The sequence below is a fragment of the Triturus cristatus genome, chromosome 1_1, assembly GCF_964204655.1.
Source record: "Triturus cristatus chromosome 1_1, aTriCri1.1, whole genome shotgun sequence".
In the NCBI taxonomy this organism is placed as follows: domain Eukaryota; kingdom Metazoa; phylum Chordata; class Amphibia; order Caudata; family Salamandridae; genus Triturus; species Triturus cristatus.
This window is the reverse complement of record NC_140579.1, coordinates 84,119,540-84,131,570: the sequence shown is the minus strand read 5'-3', so window position 1 is coordinate 84,131,570 and position 12,031 is coordinate 84,119,540.

The window sequence follows — 12,031 nt, the reverse complement described above, 5'->3', positions numbered from 1 at the left end:
TCGGCTCCAGCTCCAAGCGACCCCGTCTCGACGCCGCTGCTGATCGCATCGACTCGACGCCCTTCTCGACGCCGTGCCAAGCGACCCCGTCTCGACGCCGCTGCTGATCTCATCGACTCGACACCCTTCTCGACGCCATGAGCGCTGCTCCGGCCCGATACCTCTCGATGCCGCTGCGGATCGACCCGAATCCGAGACACGATCGACGCCGACCTCGACGCCGACATCTCGACGCCGTGGATCATCGTTTTCTTCATTTCCAAAGGTACTGTGTTTGTGGGTTCTGTTGCAACTCCAGGCTCGACGTAGCGCTCCTCGCGGTCGACGGCGAACCTTGGGAATATCGTAAACTCGACGTTGTGTGACTCCTGTGGGGGTCACATTGTTGCCAAGAACTGTGTTTTCAGAAGAATACTTACTTTTGTTGCTAAAGAACTATTTCCTAAGAAGAACCTTTACTTGAACTATTGTTTTTCCTTCCAAAGAGTATTTATTAAGATTGTGGTATATTTTTGTCGTTATATGGTCTTGTGCTAAGCCTTATATAAAAATACTATTTTTTATAATAACTCCTGTGTTGTGTCCATTCGTAGTGTATTCACTTTATTACTGTATGTGGTCATAAATGCTTAACACAATGCCTCTGAGATAAGCCTGTCTGCTCTGCCAAGCTACCAAAGGGGGCGAGCTGGGGTTATCTGAGTGTGTAACCCTTGCCCTGACTAGGGAGCGCAAACTCGACCCAAGATTTCAGGTATCAGAGCACTTTACATGAGCACCAGTTTCGTTACAGATGAACCCATTCATTTTTGTTAGGCGCAAGGAGATTAAGAGATTTGCCCAGAATCACAGGATGTTGAACGTCGTTGCCGAGACTCTAACCCAGTTCTCAAACTTCGAGGTCGACCGCTCTAGCCGTAAGGCTACATCCTCTCACGTCTTGTTAGGAGTACTGAGAGTTATTCATGCCCCCTAACACACATGCCACTGGTGCACCGGAAGTGCTTGGCCTCAGGGATCTCTCATATTAAGGGTCAGTATGGCGGCTGCCCCTCCCAGGCCTCCTTTTCCTGCCTCAATGTGCTCTGTGGCACCCACCGTACAGGTGTCAGGGAAGTGTTTTCCATTTCTCCATCTATCCAGATGTATCTGAACAATTTATCTTTTACAGCCATTCGGAGGGACGCAGGGGGTTGGACCCTGGGTAGTGCTCCTGTTCTGTCCTAACTATATGGGCTATTCCATTGTTATTTCCCTAGGTGGCTGGTATGGTGATTAGGGTGCGATTGCAGTTTCACTATCTTGCCTAATCTATTCTAAGCAGCTTTGTGCTCAATGCGATCTCTACTTACCCCACTATTGTACTATATTACCGCGCAATAATACTCGAAGTTTCAGTATCTTAGAATAGTTGCTTATCTTTTGCACACCGATGTCATACCTATGTCACTTGCGCCTTTAATTACTGTCAATGTACTAGAAATCGCACTTCTGTCCAGAGCCTGTTTTTGCCCTTTGCACTCTGAACCGTTTATACACAACCCTGCTCCACCCTTATATTTGGATCGACCTACCCACTCACTTGTTGAACCTGCTACTTGAGGTCCTTCCCGTTTAAATCACATCCTCTAGGTCAAATCTATGTTCATTTATATACCTAGCAGGCTGTCTACATTTATTCAATTATTTGCTTTTAATGCCTAACTCGTGGTAATGCACAAGATCCTTAAAACTACTTATCTTCCAGGTTCTAGGAGATTCCTCTGTCAGTCGCTTGTCGTTTTCTTTTAACCTCTGAGGTTTATTTCGACCAATGTTGCCTTGTGCAATTGTTGCTTTACTCTATCTTCATACATACTTCAGTGTTTTTTTACTTGTACTCTTCTTGTGACCCAGTCCTTTATACCACGCACAAGTCATACTTGTATAATCAATGGTGCTTCACACAAATCGCCATTTTCTTTCTACGTACGTATTTACTTCTTGATGTCTGTATGCCTGCTCTAGTTTTGGCACTCCAGGCTACATTTTAGGTTCTACTCTGCTTATATATCATTCAAACTGCTAAACGGTATCTGCTATGTCACGTTTACTAGTAAAGGCACAAGTGCCTCATTGTTATTCATTTGCTTTGCAATCCTCTGGAATTCTAAGATTTTGCACACTCACCAATCTTATGCACCACTGCTCATCCTAGACACCACAGTACTGAAATCCTGTTTCTCAAACACAGTATTGTAAATAATATCTCCAGTGAACACAGGGTTGACTTCTGCTTGGTGTTTTCCGATTAACCATAGTTTTAGACCTGGCATCATTGGCATGAGTCTCTCCTCCATTTTTGTTTCTGTTTGCCTCCTCTGTTTACGATGTTTTTGCTGGAATATTGCTTTGGGCACTGTGCCACTGCTGATCAGTGCCACAGTGCAAGTGCTCCCTATGTTAAATTGTTACATTGATTGGTGTTACCATGATTGGCTAGGTTGACTTACTGTTCAGAGTAGACCCTAGTCTAGTGCACTGCGTGTGCCAAGGGCATGTAAGTTAACTGCTGCTGGTGGGCTTGCAGCACTGGTTGTGCCACCCACAGAAGCAGCTTGTAAAATGTGTCTCAGGCCTGCCATCGCAGAGCCTGTGTGCAGTCCCTGACTGCCATGTCGACTTGGCAAGGAAACCTACTTGCCAGTCTCTCAAACCTTCACTTTGCCACATTTCAGACACCTCTATTGTAGGCCCTAGGGCTGGGTGCATTGTTGGTAAAAGGTAGGTCATGCCCTGATGTGTGTGGCATGACCTAATAGTGAATTACAGCCATTTTCGTTTTTCACTATTGAAGGGCTACCTGCCCCCCATAGGCCAGAATGGGCAGACGGATTATTAACTCCATTATAATCTATCTGACTCAGGGAGCATGGTAGCAGGTCGAGTTTAGTATCCCTGAACTCAGAATTTAATAACACACCCTTTAGGATGGATGGTTTTTAAATTCTGTGTTTGAAAATAGCCCTTTTAGAAAGTGGCTATTTTCTTGTCCAACTATCCACCGGTCTCTGCTGGTTTGGTGTGTGTGTCAGGGGCTGGGTGGCTCCAGAGGTCTGAATGAGTCAGTGTGGGGTGAATGGGGCGTTTACTCATAGAGTGAGGGAAGAGTAGCCTGCCCTGCCTGACACAATACTGGCTCCGCCTCCTGCTGGGCGACTGATAGCCCTGCTCCTGCCAGTGACAATACTGGCTCCGCCTCCTGCTGGGCGGCTGAGGACTCTGCCCTGCTCAGTGAATAGGCCCGGTGCCTCTGCCTGGCAACACCCACAACAAACCTCGGATGGGGGGAATTTCCCTGCTTGGACAAAGGGAACAAAGCAGAAAAGGGGTATAAGAGAAGGACCCCTGAACCAAGAACTCAGATCACTTCTGACAAGGAAACCTCTACCAAGGACAAGAAGCCTGCTGATCTAAGGACTTGCCTCCCCCTCCTGCCAGTGTGCTGTTTGCTGGGGGGAACCTGAAGCTGCTTCTTTATTTTTGCCAAGGAACAAGGAGAGAGGAACTTGGTGTGTACTCTCAAAAGCTTGCTAGAAAATCTCCAAGGGCTGGAAGAGTGCCAGCCTCCTGTTGAAGTCACAGGGCCAAAGGACTTCACCCTCTACTGAAATTGCTGGTTGCTGGAAAGTGTCATTTCCAGTGCACAGGGGAAATCTGCAGTCTCGACGCCACCGACGCCGCCGAATCCAGCTCGACATCGTGAGTAACGGCTCCAGTGTTCCGAGTCTTCGACGCCGGCCGCCGGGCCCGATCGACGCCAGTAGCGACGCCAGGAGTAGTGAGTATCGGCTCCAGCTCCAAGTGACCCCGTCTTGACGCCGGTATCGACGCCAGTGAGTAGTGAGTTCGGCTCCAGCTCCAAGCGACCCCGTCTCGACGCCGCTGCTGATCGCATCGACTCGACGCCCTTCTCGACGCCGTGCCAAGCGACCCCGTCTCGACGCCGCTGCTGATCTCATCGACTCGACACCCTTCTCGACGCCATGAGCGCTGCTCCGGCCCGATACCTCTCGATGCCGCTGCGGATCGACCCGAATCCGAGACACGATCGACGCCGACCTCGACGCCGACATCTCGACGCCGTGGATCATCGTTTTCTTCATTTCCAAAGGTACTGTGTTTGTGGGTTCTGTTGCAACTCCAGGCTCGACGTAGCGCTCCTCGCGGTCGACGGCGAACCTTGGGAATATCGTAAACTCGACGTTGTGTGACTCCTGTGGGGGTCACATTGTTGCCAAGAACTGTGTTTTCAGAAGAATACTTACTTTTGTTGCTAAAGAACTATTTCCTAAGAAGAACCTTTACTTGAACTATTGTTTTTCCTTCCAAAGAGTATTTATTAAGATTGTGGTATATTTTTGTCGTTATATGGTCTTGTGCTAAGCCTTATATAAAAATACCATTTTTTATAATAACTCCTGTGTTGTGTCCATTCGTAGTGTATTCACTTTATTACTGTATGTGGTCATAAATGCTTAACACAATGCCTCTGAGATAAGCCTGTCTGCTCTGCCAAGCTACCAAAGGGGGCGAGCTGGGGTTATCTGAGTGTGTAACCCTTGCCCTGACTAGGGAGCGCAAACTCGACCCAAGATTTCAGGTATCAGAGCACTTTACATGAGCACCAGTTTCGTTACAGATGAACCCATTCATTTTTGTTAGGCGCAAGGAGATTAAGAGATTTGCCCAGAATCACAGGATGTTGAACGTCGTTGCCGAGACTCTAACCCAGTTCTCAAACTTCGAGGTCGACCGCTCTAGCCGTAAGGCTACATCCTCTCACGTCTTGTTAGGAGTACTGAGAGTTATTCATGCCCCCTAACACACATGCCACTGGTGCACCGGAAGTGCTTGGCCTCAGGGATCTCTCATATTAAGGGTCAGTATGGCGGCTGCCCCTCCCAGGCCTCCTTTTCCTGCCTCAATGTGCTCTGTGGCACCCACCGTACAGGTGTCAGGGAAGTGTTTTCCATTTCTCCATCTATCCAGATGTATCTGAACAATTTATCTTTTACAGCCATTCGGAGGGACGCAGGGGGTTGGACCCTGGGTAGTGCTCCTGTTCTGTCCTAACTATATGGGCTATTCCATTGTTATTTCCCTAGGTGGCTGGTATGGTGATTAGGGTGCGATTGCAGTTTCACTATCTTGCCTAATCTATTCTAAGCAGCTTTGTGCTCAATGCGATCTCTACTTACCCCACTATTGTACTATATTACCGCGCAATAATACTCGAAGTTTCAGTATCTTAGAATAGTTGCTTATCTTTTGCACACCGATGTCATACCTATGTCACTTGCGCCTTTAATTACTGTCAATGTACTAGAAATCGCACTTCTGTCCAGAGCCTGTTTTTGCCCTTTGCACTCTGAACCGTTTATACACAACCCTGCTCCACCCTTATATTTGGATCGACCTACCCACTCACTTGTTGAACCTGCTACTTGAGGTCCTTCCCGTTTAAATCACATCCTCTAGGTCAAATCTATGTTCATTTATATACCTAGCAGGCTGTCTACATTTATTCAATTATTTGCTTTTAATGCCTAACTCGTGGTAATGCACAAGATCCTTAAAACTACTTATCTTCCAGGTTCTAGGAGATTCCTCTGTCAGTCGCTTGTCGTTTTCTTTTAACCTCTGAGGTTTATTTCGACCAATGTTGCCTTGTGCAATTGTTGCTTTACTCTATCTTCATACATACTTCAGTGTTTTTTTACTTGTACTCTTCTTGTGACCCAGTCCTTTATACCACGCACAAGTCATACTTGTATAATCAATGGTGCTTCACACAAATCGCCATTTTCTTTCTACGTACGTATTTACTTCTTGATGTCTGTATGCCTGCTCTAGTTTTGGCACTCCAGGCTACATTTTAGGTTCTACTCTGCTTATATATCATCCAAACTGCTAAACGGTATCTGCTATGTCACGTTTACTAGTAAAGGCACAAGTGCCTCATTGTTATTCATTTGCTTTGCAATCCTCTGGAATTCTAAGATTTTGCACACTCACCAATCTTATGCACCACTGCTCATCCTAGACACCACGGTACTGAAATCCTGTTTCTCAAACACAGTATTGTAAATAATATCTCCAGTGAACACAGGGTTGACTTCTGCTTGGTGTTTTCCGATTAACCATAGGCACAGTGCTCTGAAACACTGTTGAGTGAAGTTTGAGCTTTATAAAACAAAAGGCAACCTTGTAGAGTCGATATAGATGTAGATCAATATTGTGCGGGCCGTGTATAATCGAGGCACCCTGTAAAATGATCACCACCTGGGATTTAAAGCTGTTGTGTTTAAAGGACCATATCCATGGAGGTCATTCACCAAAATGACAGGAGTGGCAGAAGTGGCATCATGCAGCTGATGGCGTCACACGGTTTGCCACATCAGCAGCTTCCTATACGTTGCAGAGAGAGAACGTGAAAGACAATGTAGTAAAACTGCAGAAAGCAGCTCTCATGTCCCTTCTCACTTTCTATTCCTGCCACTGACCCCTGAGACCAGTGATAGCAAAAATGCTGCCACGGGTAGCAAAGGCGTGCTACCCTCAGCCACCCTCCTATTGACATTCATAAGGTTACCTTACGCACACGAAGCTACCTCTAAGAGTGTAGATATCACCACCTCTACAAGCAGGGCAGACCTGCCTCCCGAAGATGCAATGATGAAAGTCAGCACACCCATGCACTGGATCCAGTGTCATGAACTCTGCCGGGTGGCAGTGGCGCTGGAAGCCAGTGTTCCTTGAGCACACTTCGCAAGTAAAAACTTAGCGCTCCAGGAAAGAACGCAGAAAACATCCGGATCCTACTGAGAATTCGCTTTTGAGCGGTCTTCAAGTTCACAAGCTCAGTGGGCCCCCATCCAAGATGTCTGGCATTAAGTTGGTGTGGCAGCTTTTGATGCAGCAGCCCCCAGTTTCCAGTAACTCAGCAATCTAAGTAACATTGGCAAGGGGTAGAGAGACGCTGGACCTGTTTGCTTGGAGAGCCAGCAGTGCGTTTGCTCTTTAATGCAGTGCACACACATATTTTAGCTGTGCAAAATAAATATTATCCTTTGCGTACAATTCTCAATTTATCATTGCCGTCTCCCAGTTGCCCAAACGAAAGAATCACACAAAACAGTGCACCATTGTTCAGCTTTCTAACCTCGTGGAACTCTGTGCCCAGGGGGAAAATATTGGGAATAGTTACACAATCATAGTAAACACGGTCTAAAGTTAGTGCCACTGAGGCACCAGAAGATGCCATGGTAGGGTATAGAATCATTTTTACTCTCTTATAACGTTCATGAATGGCAATGATTCTGACAATGCACAGGAATACACAGGTAGACAGTTTTTTCCCTAAAGTTTTTTTATGATATATAATACTCAGTGGCTGAGCAGTGAGGCGGACACACACATTCACTGCCACCCATTCACTTACAAGAGCACACGAACCCACAGTCCTCCATCTACACGCAATCACTCAAACACATCCATTCTCAAGTGCACAAACATACACCCACCATTCACAAGCAAAAATACGTGCACATACCCCTTCACAGCTTGCACTCACGCACAGATAGGCATTTATTTATACATAAACACATACATGCAAAATTCAACAAGCACTGGCAGACAATAGGTCTCGCCTTTGGGACCTTATAAGTGTTTAGCCATGCAACAGTTGATGTTGTTGCACCAAGGATATTGTGCTGCATAACTAAATACTTATAAGATCCCAAAAGTGAGACCTATTGGCTATGCCAATGCTTGTTTTTTTAGTCGTGTGCTACAAAAAGAAAACATCCAGCACGCTCTCCTCTTACATGGGTACTCAGCAGGACTGTCACAAATTCTCTCACTTTGAAGTCAGAAAACAAAAAATAAACACTGAGCTCCTTGGAAGAGAGAGACAGACATCTGACCTCTGTCTTTGAATGCACAACAGCATGTGTGACAAGATAAGAACAAGATTTTAAGACCTGTTTACAGAAAGCAAACCTGTGGAAGAATACAGTAAACAAGATTTGGGCAACAGGCGGGGCAAACTCAAGCTGGACAGACTAATGCAAATAAAGCCAGCAAATAGGAAGACAGAAAATGTGAGTTACAAACCACAAAGCCAATGGTAAGCAACAGGCAAATGCATTTCTAGGCCATTTTTCTGGATCTCTGAGATTTCTTTAGCAAACCAGACAGCTGTGCTCTCTGGTAGGCTTCAACTTAAAAGGGAGCTTAAATAAGTAGATTAAATAAAAATAAAAAAAATAGAAAGGAAGACTATGAAACATGGTAGAAATAACAAAATTGTGATGAAAAGATGGTGAAACAAAAGAAATTGAGAGGGAAGAGTCTCAATAAGTATAAGATGAAAAGAGAATAAAGGTTCGAGAGAGGTACAAATGTGACAGCTGACAAACCAACTGTTGGAAAAAAGCAGGCTTGGGAGGGCAAACGTTGAGTTAAGAACGTTGTAAGGAGCCATTGATGTTCATGCATTTTCTGAAGTTCTGTGTCTAATAATCAAAATAATACCAGTCTTCATTGACAATGCATTATGAGGGGGAATTAACGTAGTTTCTGGCTACAGTAGTTAATACAAGCTTTAGTAACGTACTATATCTGCCAACAATTCTACCATCGACCCTGGGCACTTGTTAAAAAGAAAGCGATAGCATGTCTAACGATTTGATATTGCACAAAATAAGTCTGAAGACTTTGCATGGAAGCCAAAGTACACCATCAGATTTCGGTGCAGAAATAAACTCCCGTTTTCTGACAAGAGTGCAAGATAATACTAACGTGCATGCTACAGTGTATTGTCCGGTAAAAATGAAAGCAACACAAATCCTGACCTTAGAACTGCTGTTGATGCCTCGTTAAGCATGGGATTATGTACAACGCTCAAAGGTTAAAGGGCATATTAGATAGATCACTACTGAGCTATATATCACCGTCACCAATCTGTACACATTAAAAGCAGATTATTTTTTACCCGAGCACATGGTTGCAACAGCGAGCATGATTCTTGCATACAATCTTCAGAGACAATTGACCAAGTCCAATTCTAGCAAAAAATACACAATAGCAATCCCTCAATAAAAGGCAGATAAATGCGCTCCACATGTCATCACTATAGATCCCATAAATATTTCTCAAGACAGCCAGATAGTTATCCTTAAAAAATATAGCTGCATACTACGGGTGGGGCAGAGATTATAAATGAGCAGGAGGGTACAGGTTACAGTCAGCCTGGTGCTTGACGTCACAGAGGGCAAGCAAGGGCTCGTGAAAGCCAAGATGAAAGCATTTCATTGCAAAAAGGACAGATGAGCACTGGTCACGACACTCCGATAGCGACATGGAATACCACACTTCAGACAAGTGACAGACCTTAGGCTCAACTAAATACTGGGTAAGAGTACGCAGAACATACAGTTAGGTAAAATAACCCCCAATTATAAATGCCATCCAGTGGAGGACAGGTGGTGGCAGCGAGTAGGCTCGGCCACGCATGCGTTGTCCGAAAGACTTGGTCTCACCGAAGGCTTCGAAACAGGGACTCAGGCCGAAAGCCACAAGTCTGGCTGAGATCAGAAACAAGGCAGGGCGAGTCGAGTACATGAGCTTCAGGGCCAGGTCCCCAGTCTACCGGTCCCGAACACAAGCCCGCATTATTACCCGAGGACCCTGGTCACTCACCTCTGGGGTGATGCTTTTGCCCGTTAGGGTCTTCAAGAAGATCTGCATGCGGCGGCTCCACCTCCTCCCAACCTAATTGTGCTTATTTCCAAAGGCATGCTCAGAGTCAGGCCACAATTAAACGAGGAAGAAGACGGCTGCAGAATTTAATAATATTTTAAAAGCGATGCAATTCCAGAACCAAAAATAACCACTACCGCCTCAATTGTTACGGATGCCTGCCATTTCTGAGTACAATCCGATCCCACTATTTCGCTGACCACGTTTTTACCTTAAAGCAATTCGAAAACAGGGGCTGAATGCTCATCTTCGAGTTGTTAGATGCTGAATAATGCGTCTCAGAATGGCAAAGAAGAGCAATAATTCTCCTTTTTTCGTGTATATCTTCGATTTTATGGCAAGGCCCGGAGGCCAATATTATGCATGGTTCCTTTATTACTACTCAAACAGCAGCAACATCACATGGAATTAGAATACAAATAAACACTCTAGAACACTGAACATGCTTATATCCCCAGAACAGGCAGCCATCTTCCTCTTTTGTTGCTGCTCCAACAACAAGATAAGTACATTTACATGAACTGTATCATGAAAGATTATAGAGGTTGTATGTTAATTAGGAAGTAATATTAATTTAAATTTAAATTTTAAAAAGCATAAATAGTTGTGAGCAAAGCTTAGAGAGGGCTATTTATTAAAAAACGGTGTGTTTTGATCTAGGGACATCTGGGATAATTTAGCGTGAATGGATGGTTGAAAAGAGAGTTACAGGAGGTATTTATTCTGTAAATGAGGATGTTTAAACGCGGAGAAGCGGAGAGCAGTCTTCGCGCAAAGAGATTTACCGGTATTTAGAGGCAGAGGTCGTTAGGTGTGCGAGAGCAGTAGGGCAGCACACGAGGAGAGATGAGGGGCGTGTTGCTTTGTGCGCGTCAGCGCGTGCTGATTTACAGCGCCCGAGCGGATTGAATGTTACGCTCGAGCGCGTTTGTTATTTGTTGAAAATAAGATTAGAGAAATGGATTAGATGAGTCGCCGTACAAGCGCAACGTACGGTGGCCATTTTGTAAGCTTGGGAGAGTGCACATTAGTTAATATAGGAAAACGGACGTCCATATTTAGGGAAGTCGGTGAAGTAAGGAGATGTCAGTCAGAGTTTGATCGTTTTTTCACACACGAAAGGTCGAGTTTTGGTCAGGGAGGTTTGGCATTGAGTTGAGAGGTGTTGTTTTTTTGGGAAGTACTGAGTGAGGTAAGATTTGGAGGTTGTTTAGGAAAAAAAAATAGGAGAATATTTTTTTGATTGGAGAAAGATTATTTGGAGAATATAAATTTAAAATGGAGAATATAGAAGGAAATTTGGAAGACGATGAAATCCTATATGGAAAAAATGTTTGATGGTTTAACAGCATCAATTGATAGGAAAATAGAGGATACTTTTGAGAAAAGCTTAAGAAAAAGAGACAATAGGCAGAAAAGTGGTGAGGAGGAGAATTATTGTACGACTGAAGATGTTGATGTGGTGGCAGGAAAGTCTGGTGTAGGTGGAAAAAGGAAGGAGAAAAGAAAGAATGTGGAGAAAGGTAAAAAATGAATGGGTGATGAACGTAAGGTTCAGAAAGAAAAGGCTATAAAGGCCAAAATTAGCGCTATGAAGGCGCAAAAGAGGAAGCACAGTGCAGTATCCTGTGACTCCAGTTCATCCTCAGGTGATGTGGAACTGACATGTAGTTCTAGCCTGGAGGATTCAGATGTTGAAGAGATCCCTATAAAGAAAAGGAAATATGATGATAAGGAGATAAAAATGGAAATAGGGGATTTTGTAGATCCTCAAGGAGAGGATATGTTTGATCCGCTATTGATTCAGCACCCATTATCACCACAGTGGACTCCGGCTGATCATGTAGCCAAATATATAAGATTTTGGATTAGAAGAGAAATACCTAAAGAGGTAAGAACGAGGCTACGTTCGGAGTGTCCAAGGCCTAGTTTCAATAGTAAGGTGGCATACACACCTGAATTAGATCAGAAGATGATGGCTTTTATAAATAAAGGTGGTAGGGATCCAAGAAGAGGTCTTGACAAAGGTTTAAAGGGTTGTCAGGACAGGCTATTGGACGTCTTGGGCCCACTGACTAAAGTCTTTGATATGTGTGAGGAAGCTCATAGCAGTAATACTGGTGTGGATGTAATTGAGATGCGCCAGCGGCTGCAAAGGGCAATTTGTTTACTCTGAAATGCGAATGCAGCTTTGTGCATAGAAAGAAGAAAGAGTATTCTTTTTAAA